At 31.9% G+C, this 17,784-nt stretch overlaps 1 non-coding gene across 1 annotated transcript; it reads right to left on the bottom strand.

The window, feature by feature from the left end:
- Positions 1-2,458: 2,458 nt before the first annotated feature.
- LOC111754820 (U6 spliceosomal RNA) lies at positions 2,459-2,566 on the bottom strand. Its single transcript, XR_002789489.1, has one exon. It is a non-coding gene; the product is annotated as a U6 spliceosomal RNA (small nuclear RNA).
- Positions 2,567-17,784: the final 15,218 nt, after the last annotated feature.

Raw genomic sequence — 17,784 nt, 5'->3', positions numbered from 1 at the left:
TTTATATATTCTGAATCATCAACAGATTTAAAATTTTTCACATGTTGGTATGGGATTGATCATACACAAAGAAGAGATATGTAATATACCTAAAAAGTGCTTCTTTTATTCATGAGTATTGTTTTTCTTCCATAGTGTGAAGTTATCTGTAGGAAGACATCATACAACCCATAAAACCAGCAGTACTGTTTTAGGCAAAATGCAGAGAATATGTTTGTTTCAAATGTATTAGTAGTAAAGTACTAAAACCCTTGACATTATTGCAAAGTCTTACTAAAAGTCTCCAAATAATGTCATTTCTAAATTTTATACAATCGTAAGAAACAATGCAAAAATAGTGATCTAACCAAATCCAAAGTTATTTTTTCGGTAAAAAATTCAAAAAGTTGTTATACTAGCATACTAATTGTTCTTAAATTCATCCTGTTTATTCATTCTACCATCCTTACTCATGGCTGATGTCATCTTTTCTGCTGCTTGTTAGTCACAAGATATATGTTACTACTCTGGCCTGCAGTCCATGTTTCAGGCAGGAAGACAAAGGGGTGACAACCGGAAAAAAGTGGCAGGGTGTCACATTAAGAACTGACCCTATGTGTAGGGTCAAAACAATTGGGGTCAAAATTCTTTTGTAGCATCGTTTTTAGCTAGATAATTTTTTCTATCAAATAAAACTGATTCATGTCCTAATAATAAGCATTCATTTACCCAAACAAAGATCCAGTAGATCTGAAACAAGAGTCTGGACTAATATAAATGATTTCAAAAAATGCTACAGGTGAATTCTGATAGTAGAAGTCTATAATTTTATTTTGAGAAATAAACACATTAGGCATAATATTAGTGCCCTTAAAATATGTATTACTATCTCCCACTGGGAATTATCAGGAAGATAAATTTATTTGAAATATTTCTGGTTAAAGTTTTGGAAGGTGCTTCCTATTTCAAATTAAGAGGAAAATATCTGCCCAATAGATTTTCGTAACTGCTTAAAACGATGAAATATTCAAAGTATATTATTATTTATATTATACTTTGTATTCTCTATCTCTCTGTCCCTGATGCCATCAAAAGTAGTACAGTCCCTTGTTAGAAGTCACCAAGACTTTTGCAAGAGCTAATTAATTGCCTGTCTGACTGCATTATCATTAATAAATGTGGATGTCATAGACTCAGCTATTTGGAATAAGTCTTCCAGGGCTAAGCTGCAACTCATGTCATAGCTTTAAAAGAAGAAGGCTACGGAAAGGGTGTTTTCCCCAAAGGCAGACCTTTGGTAAGTAGTGCAAATGGATTTTTTAGAACTGAAATTAAAAATACTATGAGTAGTTCCACTCTACATTAAACATTTCTTGTGAATTATATCAGATTTACAATACAAAAATTTAGAAAATAATTATGTGGCAGTAGGAAAAAAGAGATTAAAATGGCAGCATGGAAGAAAGATTAAAGCCTATGAATAAAATGCATCCTATTCAAGGTTCTTTGGATCACAAGTAAAGAATCCTAATCAGACCATTTTAAGTGCCAATGAGAGAATGTGCAGAAAAGGTACAAAAATATCACAGGAACTGTAGGGTGGGAAATAAAACTTGTTTTAGTACCTTGGTTTCAGGAATTGGAAAGATGTCTGCAATTGAAAGGTGCTTCAGTATAGAAAGTATGGATTGCAACTAAGGCTGTTTAATACTGAAAGCAGGATTAGCATCACTGGCCCAACAATAGAAGCCCTAGAGAAAAGTAGGCCTCCCAATTTAGAAACAAAGTTCACATCTGCAGCAGCTGGAATGGTTAGACGTTTCTTTTATCACTATTGTAGTGCAGAACTGCACTTACCTCGCTCGGTGAGAAGTGTGGATGGTAAATATAGTAGGCTTGCATTACAAAGTTCAATTCCGTGGAAAGCGATATTTTACAATAAGTAATAGGTTGAAACACCATGAGGATATGAAACAGGCTGAGTGCTCAGATGATTTTCCATGATATAGTTCCTGACTGGTAAGGAAATGCAGTTAGAACAGATATGATATGATTTAATTATCCTTTTTATAATAAAAATGACTTGCAGAGCTCAGTCAAAGGGAAAAGCAATGAAACTATTTTATATCCATTTTTATTACTATATGTAATCTTTTTGTCTCAGCAACTCTAAGAATTTAATCTAAGAAATTTAACAATAAGTATATGAGAATATAACAATATTGTATTCATATATTAACTAATGAAAAATTGCATCTGTCTTAAAAAACCATATATAAACATTAGGACATTTTAATGTTAATAATCTTTGTCCAATGTTATATATTTTGATTATCTATATTTACTTTATGTTTTTTAACCTCACATATTTCAAATTAGATGGTCCTATTTCATATTCATAAATGAAAGACGCTTTAAATTTCAATTTTAGTATTCAGTATATCAACTATCTTTACCAAATTTGATATTTTTTTTTCTTTTAAATATGAAATGCTTCACAAGTTTGCATGTCATCCTTGCGTAGGGACCATGCTAATGTTTTCTGTATTGTTCCAATTTTTAGTATATATGCTGCCAAGGTGAGCATAAATTTGATATATTTTTATAATTATTAATTAATATTAATTGACCAGTTGATGTTTCACTGTGATGTTACCATGTAGGAATACATGCTGCTTTGGTCATATCCATCCTGCAGACTATCCATTATCTTCCACTTTCTTTACTCACAGTCTGGTGTCCTTTCACTTCCCTGATAATCTCTCTTTTATATTAGGTCATCTTTGTTTTGGTTTAGATTTGTTTCTGTGTATGAGGGGAAGATATAAATATTTGTGTTTGGCATCTTACTTATTTTTCTTTTTTCTTTCTTTCTTTCTTTTTTTTTTGTCCCTTTGCTTATTTTTCTTAATATGATGATCTCCAGTTCCATACCTTTTCCTCCAGATGACATTTTTATTCTTCTCTGTGATCTAATATTATATGCAATTTTCTTTATCTTTTGTATCATTGACAGGAACCTAGAATGTTTTTATATCTTGACTGTTACAAGTAGTGCTGAAATAAACATGGCTAAACAGGTGTCCCCATAGCATGTTGATTCTGATTCCTTTAGGTATATACCAAGTGGTTTAGCTGAATTACATAATAAATCCATTTATAGTTTATTATTAGGGTTCCCATACTATTTTCCATACTGACTCTATAAATTTACAATCTAACAGTGCATAAGTGTTACTTTTTCCCCATGTCATCATGATAATTTGTTATTTTTTATTTCATTGATGATAGTCATTTTGATTATGAGTGAAATGTTAATTTGCATTTGCAGAAGCTATATATCCTAAATAGGACAGTGTTTCAAAAATAAAGATACACTAATAAAGTAGAATATTAGTTGGCCTTTAAAAATAATAATTTTCCATATATATTAAAGTCTTCAAATGAAGGAATGCACTAACAAAGAGGGCCAATAAACAAAGAAGGTAGATTATTAGAAACAGAAATAAAATCAGAGATAAAATCATGAAGACCTACAAGATAAGAATTATAACAAGAAAACATTATTTAAAAATCTATATGATACTAGCAAATACAAAAGTTAGACAAGAAAAACTCCTAATTTATAAAAATACAGGGAAAACAATGTAAGTACTGTTACATGGGACTACTTAAATCTTTCAGATTTGAAAAAGCAAGATCAGAGGTCTGAAATATATAATAAAGATGCAATCAATAGTGGCAGGAAGTTAGGGAGGAAGATTGAGATTGATTTATTTATATTCTTCAGAGCAGATTTGCACTTACCGTTGTGCCTGTGCGACATTTACAAAATCTATAAAATATGTTTTGCTCATTATCAGTGAGAAACATTTTTCTCAATGTAAAATTATATTTTATCTACTCTGAGTTTCTAGAATTATTGTAATACTGTCTTCTAGCTCTCTCTGCTACCACTGAGAAGGTTGTTTACTGTTTGTCACTCTTCTCAGTAACATTTTTTCTGGCTGTTTTGAAGATTTTCTCTTGGTCTGTTTGTTCTGTAATGTTACTACATACATGGATATCATTTTCCACTACTATGTATTCATATTCTTGAATATAAAGATCTAGGAAATTATCATATTTAATAATGTTTCTACATATCCTTAATATTTTTCTATGTAATTCTGATTTCCTATAACACAAACACACAGAGATTAAAAAATGTTTTTCTTTACAATGTTTATTTTACAACTTCCATCTTTTTTACCATGTTATATTGTGGGTGCTATATTCTGGAGGATGAAATTTCTTGTTAACCTATCTCATTTGCTGTTTATACATTTCTAAGCCCCTCTGTAGAGTTGACTATCTATTAAGGGCACATCTTTCAGGAGCCCCAACCTTACTTTGATATTTTCTTCTAGATCTTGATCTCTACACTGCAGTATGTTATCTCATATCTTTTACCTCTATGGACCATTCAAATCTAAGCTCCCATAAAATGATGTTTGCTCCTGTTTACAATTTCTCATAACTTATAAAAAGTGCGTTTCCAGACATTTAAGATTACTAATTCCTTAATTAAAAATATGTTTAACCTTTTTAAATTCATGAAAAAAAATCTTGTGTAAATACTAAAAAATCTTGAAATGTACCACAAAGCTATAGTAGCTAGTACAGACTGGTATTGGAGTAAAACAGACCCAAAGATCAAAATAACAGAATAGAGAGTACAGAAATAAATCTGCACGTGTTAAACCAACTCATAATCAATGAAGATATGAAGAACTCAAAATGTAGATATGATTATATCTTCAACAAACAATTTGGGGCAAAAAGTTGTGTCCACATGCAGATGAATGAAATTAGAATATTATCTATTGCCATGTACAAAAACTTTAAGATTATAAACTATAAAATTTCTAGAAAAAAAACAGAGTTAAATATCCATTTTAGAAGTCTAAAAGGAATTTTTAAATAAGTCCTTTAACATTAAAGCAGAAACAGACAGCTGGACCAATCAACAGAGGGAAGAGACTACTAAAAATGAAGGAAAATACTGAGTAATAGGTTCATCCAAAATGGTTCTGGGACTCAAACCATATACTAACAAGAAAAGGAATAACTGTATTAACATGGGCTAGAACTTTAAAAGATGCTACTCAAAACAAGATATCTAAATAGCCAACAGATACATAAAAAATTCTTACATCTCTGATTATAAAGAAAATGGAAATTGAAACTAACTGAGTTATTACATTTTACTTGTTAGATTGTCTATTTTCAAAAACATGAAAAGTAACAAGTGCTAGTGAGGAAAGGGAACACTTAAACAATACAATATCTTTTACCTCTATGGACCATTCAAATCTAAGCTCTGGACTAGTATGAATTTATATAGGCTCCCATAAAATGATGATTTTGTATTGTATTGTTGATTGTATTGCAAATTAATACAATCATTGTAGAAAACAAATAGTGTAGAAAACTAGAAATAATATCAACACATATTGCAACATATCTTACCACTGGGCTTTGAAATCAGTATGCTAAAAGGATACTTACATTCACAATTTCATTGTTGCATTTTTTCACAATAGCTAGGTTTTTTAAAAAAAAACCTCAAATGTCCAGCGACATATAAACAGATTTTTAAAAATGTGATATGTACATATATATTTCAGCCATTTAAATAAAATGGAAAATGATATAATTTGTGAGAACATGGATGAACCTAGAAGATATTATGTCAAGTGAAAAAAGCCAGATGGACAGACAAAAATACTCTATGAGGAATCTCATAAAATTGAACTCATTTGAATAAATAATAGAAGGGTGCTTCCCAGAGGCTAAATGTGGGGAAGGTTAATGATAGGACTTTGGTCTAGGAGTCTACGGTTTCAGCTAGATTGGAGAATCCTTCTGGTGTTCATTGCACAGTTAAATTTCGATAGCTACATAACCATTTATATTTGAAAATAGAGAACAGAATTGATTTTTAATGTATTACCTCAATGGATATATATATATATATATATATATATATATATAATATAAAATTTGAGGTGACAGATATGTTAATTATCCTAATCCAAGCAGTACAAAGCATATACCAGTATATACCAGTATATCACAAAATATCACAACAACACACATACTTATATATAATTTGTTAAAACTTCTTTCAAAAGCGCTGCTGTTGAAGTTCAGAATAAAATGAGACCAAGTCATTGGACATTCAAGGAAAATGAATACTTGTTGCAGTCATATAAGCCTAAATTGTGTTCTCAGAGGTCTATGAAAAGCAAAACCTAAAACTATGAACTGTGATGAAATAGAGGAAATTTCCAAAGAAATGAAGGTGTACCCTGAGGAAATAGAGAACATTTCCAAAGAATTGAAGGTGTAACTGGATTTCTTCTTGCTACTTGTAGTAATATATAAAGAAGATGAAATAAATTAGTGAAAAGCTAATAAGCCATACAGAACATGATGAAGTTGGGAAGTTCTTACCTATGCACATTTCTAAAGACATTAAGCTTCATAGACTGAGTGCTGGAAAAGATTTCCCCAGCAAGAAACCAAAGGATATGGCTGAAAAACTTATTACTAATTTTTTTAGGGAACAAAGACCATAGTCACAATATTTATTTGCACAGAGAGTCATTCAAAGCCATGAAGTATTTGATTCATGGATACTATCCACAGTTATCTAAACTAAAAGGAAAACATTTGACATTATCCAGTAGCATGTATAGAGGAGGCTTTTTCTAGAAGAGTGAATTCCTACATGCATGAAAAATCCATAGATGTCTTGAGAACTGTGTACCAGCAGAAAAACTGCCAGATTAGGTTGAAAGGGTGGAGAGGACAAAATGAAAGATGGCTGTCAGATTTACAAAGTTCATTTTAATTTAATATTTTTATATTTAGTATTGTAGTCAAACTTTTATATACTTGCTTTCTGAAATTGTTACTCTAAGAACAACAGAATCAGAGCTGGTTAAAATTTAAATGTGTGTCTCACTTAGGTATGAAATCATCATCTCTGAACACATAAGCTTGTTCCTGACATTTTTAGTAAGATTCTGATGAGCAAAACACTTTGAGAACCATTGACTAAATCATAACTACGTGTGTAATCAAAATAGGAAAGCAGTTTGTGTGCTGGAGCAGAATTAGCATTTTCCATAAACACTGCAGCATTTTAGGAGCTCAGTGAATCTATCCTTAGGACAGACAACATGTTCCCCTTCAAACTGGATCCTCTAAAGAAATGTGCTATTTACATCATCACTTTTCATAAAGGAGTGATATTATTGATCGTGAGAAATGAAGGCCATTATCAGTGAATGTGCTCAGATCTTCAGCCCCACACCTGTCTAATTCTGTCATTTAACGAATGTCTGTATCTGTGAATGCCTATCAGGAAAACCGGATGTTTCTTCTAGAGAATTCAAATGAATTATGTGGGGCCAGAGACACCTGTCCTCCATACTTTGATGTCACATATCAAGATCTGAGATTATGGTAATGGAATACTAGCAATGAATTCTTAAAGTGAATTGGGTGAAAGATTTTCTTTCACTGCTTTAAGTTAGGCAGATGAAAAACAAGGAATGCATTTTTTAAAAATCCAAATAAAACATGAATTTTAAACTCAGATAGCTTGAATAAGCAAGTTTGTCTTTAGGCCAGTAATAATATTTGATTTTTTCCTGTATATCAAAATCCTGCTTAAAGGTCCTATGAATCCTAAGAGATAAATAACCAAGAAGATGTCACACTCAAACATGAGGCAGTGATCCAGAATTATGGAGTATAGATAGAGTCCTTAAAGCCAGAGCACTGCTGGTTTGAATGGCAATCATTACAGGTCTGTGTGATTCATGGTGATCCGTGTACTATATTGCATATGAGACCTGAAGAAAAGGTGAAGCTTACACAGGTAAAGAGTAGAAAAGCAGATAGTATGGTGTCAAGAATATGAGATCATATACTAATTAAGATCTTTCATTGACATAATGGAACCCATGGGTAACTATCTGAATTTTAACAAAAATACTATCTTCAAAAATCACATGTATGTATTTGGCAATTTTGTACATTCGTACATACAACTTTCTTAGCCCAAGTCATATATATCCATATATCTTTGATGGAGCTTTGGAAATGAAAGTAGATTTGAAAAATTACAAAAGGAAGGCAAAGCATAAGAAAATAATTTGTCATTCAAAATAATACCTTGCTGTAGACCAACTCACTTGAAAATGAAACTTTCAGAGAAAAGGCTTTCTAACTTTTTACATTTTCATTTAGTACATGGACAGCAAAATGAAATCATTGTATGTAAAAGATATTCTGGGTAGACAGAGATGGTAGGTAAAAAGAGAGCTTACATTTTTCAGCTCTGGGTGATTACGGAGAGAGAAAGCTGACAGAAATTTAGTGATACATGGAAAAGAAATAGCCAGTGTGTCCTGACGTGCACTGTATTTAGAAACAAATTGAAGAAGACACAGAGTATAGAGTAACTTTTTTTTAACCAGGAACACTGATTTCTGCTTGCTTCTGAGGGACATAATTCAGTAGAGTGCCTTTTAATTTGAATTTTGTACACTTTTCTCAACACTTCTGATTTTTTCCTAAATATGTATCTCTATATTGAATGTCTCATTTGTATTTAGGTACCAATCAAGCTGTTGTATAAATGTATGAAAAGAACATTAATTGCCTTGAAAATCATGAGTAGTATTTTAAAACAACTCTCTACAGTTTTTTTTTTAATACCAAAAACTTTCTGGAAAACTTTACCATTTGCTTCTAATGTGCCACGTTACTATTGAGGCTAAATGGGATCAAATAAATATATGGAATTTAAATAAAAATAATTGTACAGAATGAACTTCCATTGTATCAGTTTCTGATTCACAGGTTATAGAAAATAAACATCTAAGTTATCATTTTGTTTCTAATAAGATTATGTTTGCATGACTAATGCAAATATTAAAGATAATATATATGAAGAACCTGCCTTAGTTACTATACTTGTTTCTGGGACAAAACATCTGACATCCACAAATTAAACTAGGAAAGATTTATTTCAGTTCACAGTTTATAGAGGTTTCAGTCCATATTTAGCAGACTCCAACGTAGGGTGCCATGCCAGAGGGACATCACAGAGAAAAAAAAAAAAAAAACATTTCATGATATGGCAGACAGAAGGCTATATCAGTAGCAAGCAGCATCAGTAGTGAAACAAGCCTCCCTTTCCCTTTTATTCCACCCAGGCTACAAGCTTTTCGGGTGGTGCCACCCACACTCAGTGTGGAGCTTTCCATTATCCACACCAAGACCTATGCCAAACCAATAAGTGGATTATTTTGATACTACACACTCTTAACTCCAGTATCACATATTGTAGAACCACTCAACTTCAAAGGGACCCACCAAAAACACATGAGGCTTGGGGTAGGAGATCTAGATACAAATCATAACAGAGTCGAACTGTGCTATTCATTCAATTATTGGAAAATTGTTTTACTATTGCACCTGCCTTAACATTATATGAACATGTTAACATTTTTTTCATTGATATCTGCCAATCAAGGAAAAGGAAATTGAAGTAGAATCTTTAAAATTCAATAATTAGGCATCACAGATATCCTGTAGCTTCAGAGAAAGTTGTAGAGAAAAACCATTTATAGCCCACTTACTGTAAAAGGCAACTCTTGTATTTTATGACACTCTCATTATAAGTGTGTCATGAAATCATAATAATTAAATTGGACTAAGGCTAGACAAGAACTTGGATTTTTAAAATCATATTTTATAATGAAAACAACTTCCACAAGAAGTTGTCTTCCATAATTATTCTTTCATATTAAGATTTCCTACTGTTAATTAAATGGTACACTAGGGGATTAAAACAACTCAGGGCTTTCCCACAGACTAAGCTTTAGGATCTAGTTATGTAGTAATAGTAACATTTGAGTGAGTTGAAAAGACCTTCAATTTTAGTGTAACTATTTTAATATGATAATTTTAATTTTAATGGCATATTTTTCTAATTATGATACTAATTTTATTACAGACACATACTAAGATTATCTGATGTCTGATTTAATTTTAAAAGATTCAAGACTAAGTACACTCTCAGTATTATATGAGGCTTATTTGTATGCATTTATTTAGAATATAATATTACATGGATTTTGGTGTCTAAACAATCCTGTTAAGTTCAATAACTATAGAGATGTAAGTGAATTAAAGTCACTGAAATTTTGATTAGTTTTTGAACCGTAAGATATAGATAGTCCAGAAAGATAAAGAAACTTTGTGAGAATACAATCATTTTATGATAAATACATTTCTCTACAGCATCATTAAATTTAAAGATGATTAAACAAAATGAAAACATGACATATATGTATGTGTATGTGAATATTATATGCATTATCTCAAATTCTTACCATGATGTTAGTAAGCATGATATTACTTTCACATTCTACATTAAAGAAACATACTTAGACAAAAGAAAATAGATTATAAATGCCAAAGTAGGATTTTAGCCCAAATTTGCCTGTTTCCAGACTCTTTATTTAAACTTGCATTCTTACATATGATTTTAATTGCAAGCCTAAGCAAATCTAAAGAGATATAAAATGAATGTTAATTGAGTAAAATTGTTATTTGACTTTAGCTGTGCATTTTATAACTATGAGAAATATACATAATAGTACATAGTAAATTAATTCACCCATTTAGAGACTTGGAAGGGTCTTCTAAGTTATAATTTATTTCCTCACTTGCCTGGTATAGAACTGAAGTAAGCTCAGATAAGTGAATTGAAATTTCCTCAAGCTCTATTTTTAATGAATAATGGAGCTAGTACTTTATCCCATTCTTTTAGTTTTAAGAATATTTTTCTGATACTTCACTGGGGGCCAAAGGCACTCAAAGTGATTCTCAGCACATGGGGAAAGCTTTAGAACATCACTCAAAGCTGGTAAGACCCCACCCAGCATCCTCAGTCACTGGAGGGTATATGGGAGGTCCGCATGGGCATAACTGAGCCATGCCAGCAATCTCCATATTGCCCAGGGAGCCAAATGCTTGCAAGGTGATTCCCAGCATATGGGGGAAGCTTTGAAACATTGCTCCTTGTAAGACTTTCCCAGTGTCCCAAATCTCCCGAGGATGCACAGGAGGTCCCGTGGGCCTAACTGGGCCACATCCAGTGGCCTCCATACTGCTCCAGGAGCTGAAGGTGCATGAGGTGATTCACAGCCCACAGGGGAAGCTGTGAACCATATAATCCAGCCATTCATACCCCTCCCAGTGTCCCAAATAACTTGAGGATGAACAGGAGATCCTGACTGGCCTAACTGGGCCAAGCCCAGTGACCTCCAAAAGGCTAGCACTTGCCTACATTCCTCCCCAAGAGCAGAAAGTGCATGAGGTGATTTCCAGTGCATGGGAAAACTTTGGAACATCACTAAAAACTTGAACATATAAGAAAATGACAAAATGAAAGAGAAAAATGCAATCTCAAACTTCCAGCTCATCCCAAGCACATCTAAGAGATGTGGACATAGAAGAAAATGTAAGCCATACACCTCAAATTCTTGAAATGATAACAACTGAAATAAAGAACAACTCTGGGAATCTGTAAAAGAACTCAGATCATAAATAATCTCCCAGGTAAAAAAAGAAATGATAAATGTAATGAAAGAAATGCTGAACCCATCTAAAGAAGACATAGCTAAAAATTAAGAAACAATGCAAAAAAATGGAAACCCTGAATGAACAATATAAGAAACAAACAGAATACAAGAAGCAGATTCAAAGAGATACACAGGAAATTAAAAATTTCATTGAGATTTGGCTAAACAACCTCAACAAAAGTGAAGATAGAATTTCAGACCTTAAAGACAAGATTGCAGCTTGAACAGGAAAGGAAAGATCATTTAAAAACAATAAGGAATCAGGAAACAACAGTTCAGCAGCTGCAAGATGATGCAAAGAAAACAACATAAGATTGTTAGGGATAAACAAAAAGAAGGTAAGAACACAAATGATATCAAGAGGCTATTTATAAAAGTAATAGCTGAAAATTTCTCAGACATGAAAATGGAAACTGACATACGGATCAATGAAGCACATAGAACTCCAAATAACCATATCCAAAATAAAACTAATAATCAACATCCCAGAAATCCACACAAAAATACAGTATTAAAAACTGTTAGAACAGACAGACCACCTATAAAAGAAAGCCTATCAGAATCACAACAGACTTCTCAACACAAACAGTGAAGTCAAGAAGAGCATGTAGTGAAGTATTTCAGATCCTAAAGGAAAATGACTTCCAACCAAGACTGATGTACCCCATAAAACAGTCTTTTAAAATAGATGGAAAAATAATATACTTCCATGACAAAGAACAGCTGAAGAACTTCATGATCACCAAACCAACCCTGCAAAGAATACTGAAAGATATTCTAGATAGATATAGGAAAAAACCACCAAGCAAGAAGCAACAGCAGAAAGATAACATGTCAAAAATAAACCAATATAAATTAGTTATGACCATTAATGTAAATGGTATCAGTTCACCAAGTAAAAGAAACAGACTGGCAGAATAGATCAAGAAACAACATTCAGCCATATGCTGTATACAAGAAACCCATCTAACCCAAAAGGGAAGTCATAGACTGAAAGTAAAAAATGGAAAACAATACTCCATGTAACAGAAACCACCCCCCTCCAAAAGCAGGTGTGGCTATTCTGTTTGCAGACAATGTGAGCTTCTAACCAAGAATGATCCAAAGAGATAAAGAAGGTCACTATATCGTAGTAAGAGGAAAAATTCAAGAGGAAGGGATAACAATCTTAAATATCTATGCACCAAATTTGGGAGCACACCGCTCCTAAAAACTAATATTAAGAGAAATCAAAAATCAAATAAACAATAACACAGTTATACAGGAGATTTTAACATGCCATTGACACAAAGGGACAGAACAACTAGACAGAAAATCAGCAAAGAAATAACAGGACTGAATCACACCTATGAACAAATGGACTTCGTGGACTTACACAGAATGTCCCACCCAACAACATCAGAATATACATTCTTCTCAGCAGCACATGGGGCATTCTCTAAAATAGACCATGTACGAGCCCACAGAACATGCTTAATAAATGCAAAAGAATTGAAATTATCCAATGCTTTTTATTGGATCATAGCACCATGAAACTAGAAACTAATGACAAAAGAAACTGCAAAAACCCCACAAACACATGGAAATTGAATAATATACTCCTGAGCAATCAGTGGGTCACAGAGGAAATTAAAGAAGATGTCAAACAATATCCACAAGCAAAGAAAAATATAAATACAACTTACCAGAACCTGTGGGATGCAAGCATATAGAACTTCAGAGGAAACTTTACTGTGTTATTCTCACATCAGGAAAATGAATAAATAGAAATAAACAATCTGATGCTACACCTGAAACATCTAGAAAAAAAAAAAGAGCAAGTCAAGCCCAAAGCAAAAAAAGGGAGGCAATTATAAAAATCAGAGCAGAAATCAATGCAATAGAGACTAAGAAAACAATCCAAAGAATCAATGAATCCAAAAGTTGGTTCTTTGAAAGAATAAATAAAATTGATAAGCCCCTAGCCAACCTTATTTAAAATGGAGAGAAAAAACTCAAATTCATGCAATAAAGAATGAAAAGTGTGAAATCACTACAGATCCTGTGAAAATACAGAAAATCATCAGCACCAATTTAGAAAACCTCTACTCTCATTGGCTCAATAACACAGAAGAAATGGACAGATTTCTAAAAACATGAATTAACAAAGCTGGGTCAAGAAGTTGTAAAACTCTTGAATAACCCAATTTCAATTAATGAAATTGAAAATGTGATTAAATCCTTAGCAACAAAGAAAAGCCCAGGTGCAGACAGATTCACTGTGGAATTCTACAAGAAATTCAAAGAAGACTTAATGCCAACTCTCAACTTCTCAAACTCTTCAATGAAATTGAAAGGGAAGCAATTCTCCCTAACTCATTCCTGGAAGCAAATATTACTCTAATGCCAAATCCTGAGAAAGACCCATCCAAAAAAAGAGAACTACAGGCCAATCTCCCTAATGAACATAGATGCAAAATTCTCAGTAAAATAATGGCAAACAGAAAGCAGCAAATCATCAAGAAGATTATACACCATGATCAAGTGGAATTCTTCCCAGGAATGTAGGGATGGTTCAACATACGTAAATCAATAAATGTTCAACGTCATTAGTCATTAGAGAAATACAAATTAGAACCTTATTGAGATTCCATCTCACTCCAGAAAAAAATGGTCTGGATAAATAAAACTACCAACAACAAATTCTGATCTCCTGTTGTCTTGCTTTGGAAGCTGTGTCATTTAATATTGTTTTCTCTTGATTGGCTTTGTTCTGCTTTGTTATGTTTAGTTTTACCCTCTTTACAATAAAATTTTTTAAAAAAGAATATTTTTCCTAGATGCTAGATAATTTGGAAATAAAGCCCTCAAAAATCCTCCTCATGTGTATAAAATTTATTTTTCTACATATGTTCTTTACACTGCCTACTTACATATTTAATAAGTTCGTATACATAGTCTTGATGATTTAAAGTTTTATTACGCACCTGCCCATTTGAACTTATAATTTTAGTTATAAAAATGTATCAGACATACAGAAGAAAAGAAAATAGAAAATGTCTATCCACGAAAGCAAATAAACATTCTGACATAAATATCAATTCTCTTTTTTTGTATTAATTGTTACTCAATTAAAATTACATATCTTAGACTTTTAACTTCCGTTTTACCCATTTGAGACCACTGTCATAAAATTAACATACAGCTCAAGTTCATATTTTAAATAAAATATTGTTTTACAAATGAACCAGTTTTATGTACAGCCCTACTGAAAACAACATATTGTTCTTAGTGTTTCCAATCTAATTTTTTTAAAAAAGTACAAAAATATTTTAAAGAGACATCTTGGATGTGATATGCATACAGGAGTTCCCTTAGGATAAATACTAGAACATTATAGGCCTAGATCAAAGATGAATATCTTAAAATACTCTAGTTATGGCTACATAATTTTTTAGGTGGAAAAATAAATTCAGACTGTTGTGAATATTGGAAAATTTCTGATTTTCAACAACAACAATACCTGGCGTCATTAAACTTTTGAATTTTGCGTATTTACAGATATGAACAATATTTTATTGTTTAATTCTAATGCATTTGACTTCTGGTAAAATTACACAGTTTTGTCACATTTATAATTTTGTTTAGATTTTTACTTTTTATATTGTTCCTTTCACCTGTTTCCTACAGATTTTGTTAACACTGGATATTATTGCTGTGTATCTGGTTTGAAACATTTCTTCAGATGGTAAACTTAATAATTATTTGTCAGTTTTAATTATTTACATCTTTTGTGTAATTTTCTTATTTCAGATTTTCAACAGAGACATCGTCAAATTCATCAATCTACTTTGGAATATTTGCCTTATATCTTTTTTTAACAAATTGCATTTTACTCCACTGACAAAATATTATTCAATTTTTTGTTTCAAGTGTTTTACATATTTTGCTTCTGTATTTAGGTTTTGATTATATGTATATTAACATTTTCTCATATAAGTATACCATTTTCTTAATACTACTTGATAGTCTAACTTCAACTCATTTATCAGTATGGTATGGAATGTGTCAGAAAATTATGGTGAATATTTGAGTTTTAGAAATTAACACAGTAAAAGATACATTGGTATTAATCTTCATCAAATTACTTCCCCTTGATTAAACACAGTTATCCTACAATTCTTGCTTTCTAAAGCAAGAAAACTGTTTTTCTTACTTTTATTTGTGCTTTCATAGTCTTCTCCATGCTCTGAATCAATTAAAAGCATTCCTTCTTACAGCCATTGGAGAGGAGCCATAAATTACAGGATGCCAGTTTCAGTCAGTAAAGCAGATGAGGCCACACTATGATGTTTTTGCATACTTGCATTTTATTTGGATGGTCCTTAGCCCCAGGATTCTCAGAGTCTTTTTGTTTTGTTTTTTGTGTGAGTTTTTTGGTTGTTTGTTTTCAATCATGCTAAGCAGAAGTTTTGAAACTGCTTTAGAAATTGTCCAGAACAATGGGATAGCTGTGTTTGAAGCAAGTGGGGATATTTTGAGAATGATTACTTGCAATGTGTCTTTTACTATGAGTTTTTTTTTATTAAACAATCACCATGTGTTATGATCATATTTCGTATCCATATCCAATTCCCTGTAATGTATGGTACAAATCTATATCTAGATTCTGTGTGTATGGTGTGAATCTATATCTAGATTCTATTTTGTCATTACTACAGTAGACACCTATAGAACTACCACACACTTGCACATACAAGTGAGTCCTACTTTATCTTTAAGTGAAGTCTGTATGTCTAAAAGAAAATACTTTTCTTATTATTTTACAGCTAACATTAGACATTTGATTTGAGGGAAAGACAAACTAAGCCAACACTTAGATAACTCTAATACATTTTAAATGCAGCAAAAGTTAACTATTGCCTCAATAAGATGTTATAAAAATCAGCCTCAAAACTATTTGTATTCCTATGTCTTGAAGTCAGCAGATCTAATCTGGACATGAGTTTTGATGCAAATTGCAGGTTATATGTGCATCTGATCTATGTGACTTGTTTCATACCTTCTTATACGTGTGCAGAAAACACAAGAATCGAGGTGTACTTTCCTAAACCATTCAGATTCACTGCCAACCTCATATCTGATAAAATCTTATTTGTCAACACTAATTACACTGATGAGTCCAAAATCAGTGTGTACTGAGGTGCATACTTTATGTCGTGGAAAAATTTGCAATTTGTAAGGCAAAAGACATTGCCAGAAGGTGCAAACAATTAAGGTATAATCTAATCTAAAGCACTCTAACTTCTTTATGACAGTTTTTTACTTTCAATGAGAACAAACAAATTCCATAAAATCTCATTTTATAAATTCCACCTAACCATGATGGCATCAAGCTTGAAGTTCAAGTTATATAAATTTACATCCAGGCAAGATCTTGATTATAAAATGAATTGATTTGTCTTCAATACAGCTAACCCATAATAATGGAAAAGGCAAAACTCAACACTTTTATTTGACAAAGGAAAAACTAATGATAACAAAGTATTCACTCATGCACAGACTACTTCCCTGTATTCCTACTTTGTATAGAAGAAATGATCCTTTGATTGACTCTGGTTCTAATCTCAAGGTCGACTTTTTAATTATTTTATTTTACCCTTATACTAATAATAATATTAACTTTTTAAATAAAATTTAGTGTCAGAGTGGAAATTGTTTTTAATTACTAATATTTTGAGCAAATTCATATGTATATATTCGTAAAAAAATAAGTGGATGGAATTCAATTACTAAAAGTATTCTGCATTTCAAAAATCTTAGAAAGTACTACATATGGCATAGTCTCAATCCCTGTATTGAATTTTTCAGTCAATGAATTTTAACATCCAACTAAAATTAATACTAACTTATAAGGCATATTAAATGAATCCTTTCTGAATACTTTTATGATTTTTCTGCAATATGAAGTTGTTGAATGCTGCTTAACCCAAATTCCTTGTCTGTTTATGGATCCACACCATAATCTATTTAAGAAAAAAATTACCTTGTTTTATGATTTATGAAGCCATAATGTAAAGATTAGAGAACCATGGTGAAATAGGCCATTGGAAAA

The sequence above is a fragment of the Cavia porcellus genome, unplaced genomic scaffold (assembly GCF_034190915.1).
Source record: "Cavia porcellus strain 051 isolate PalLab524CR breed Dunkin Hartley unplaced genomic scaffold, mCavPor4.1 scaffold_11, whole genome shotgun sequence".
NCBI lineage: Eukaryota > Metazoa > Chordata > Mammalia > Rodentia > Caviidae > Cavia > Cavia porcellus.
The sequence above is the reverse complement of the archived record's forward strand: the minus strand, read 5'-3'. Positions and strand labels throughout refer to the sequence as shown.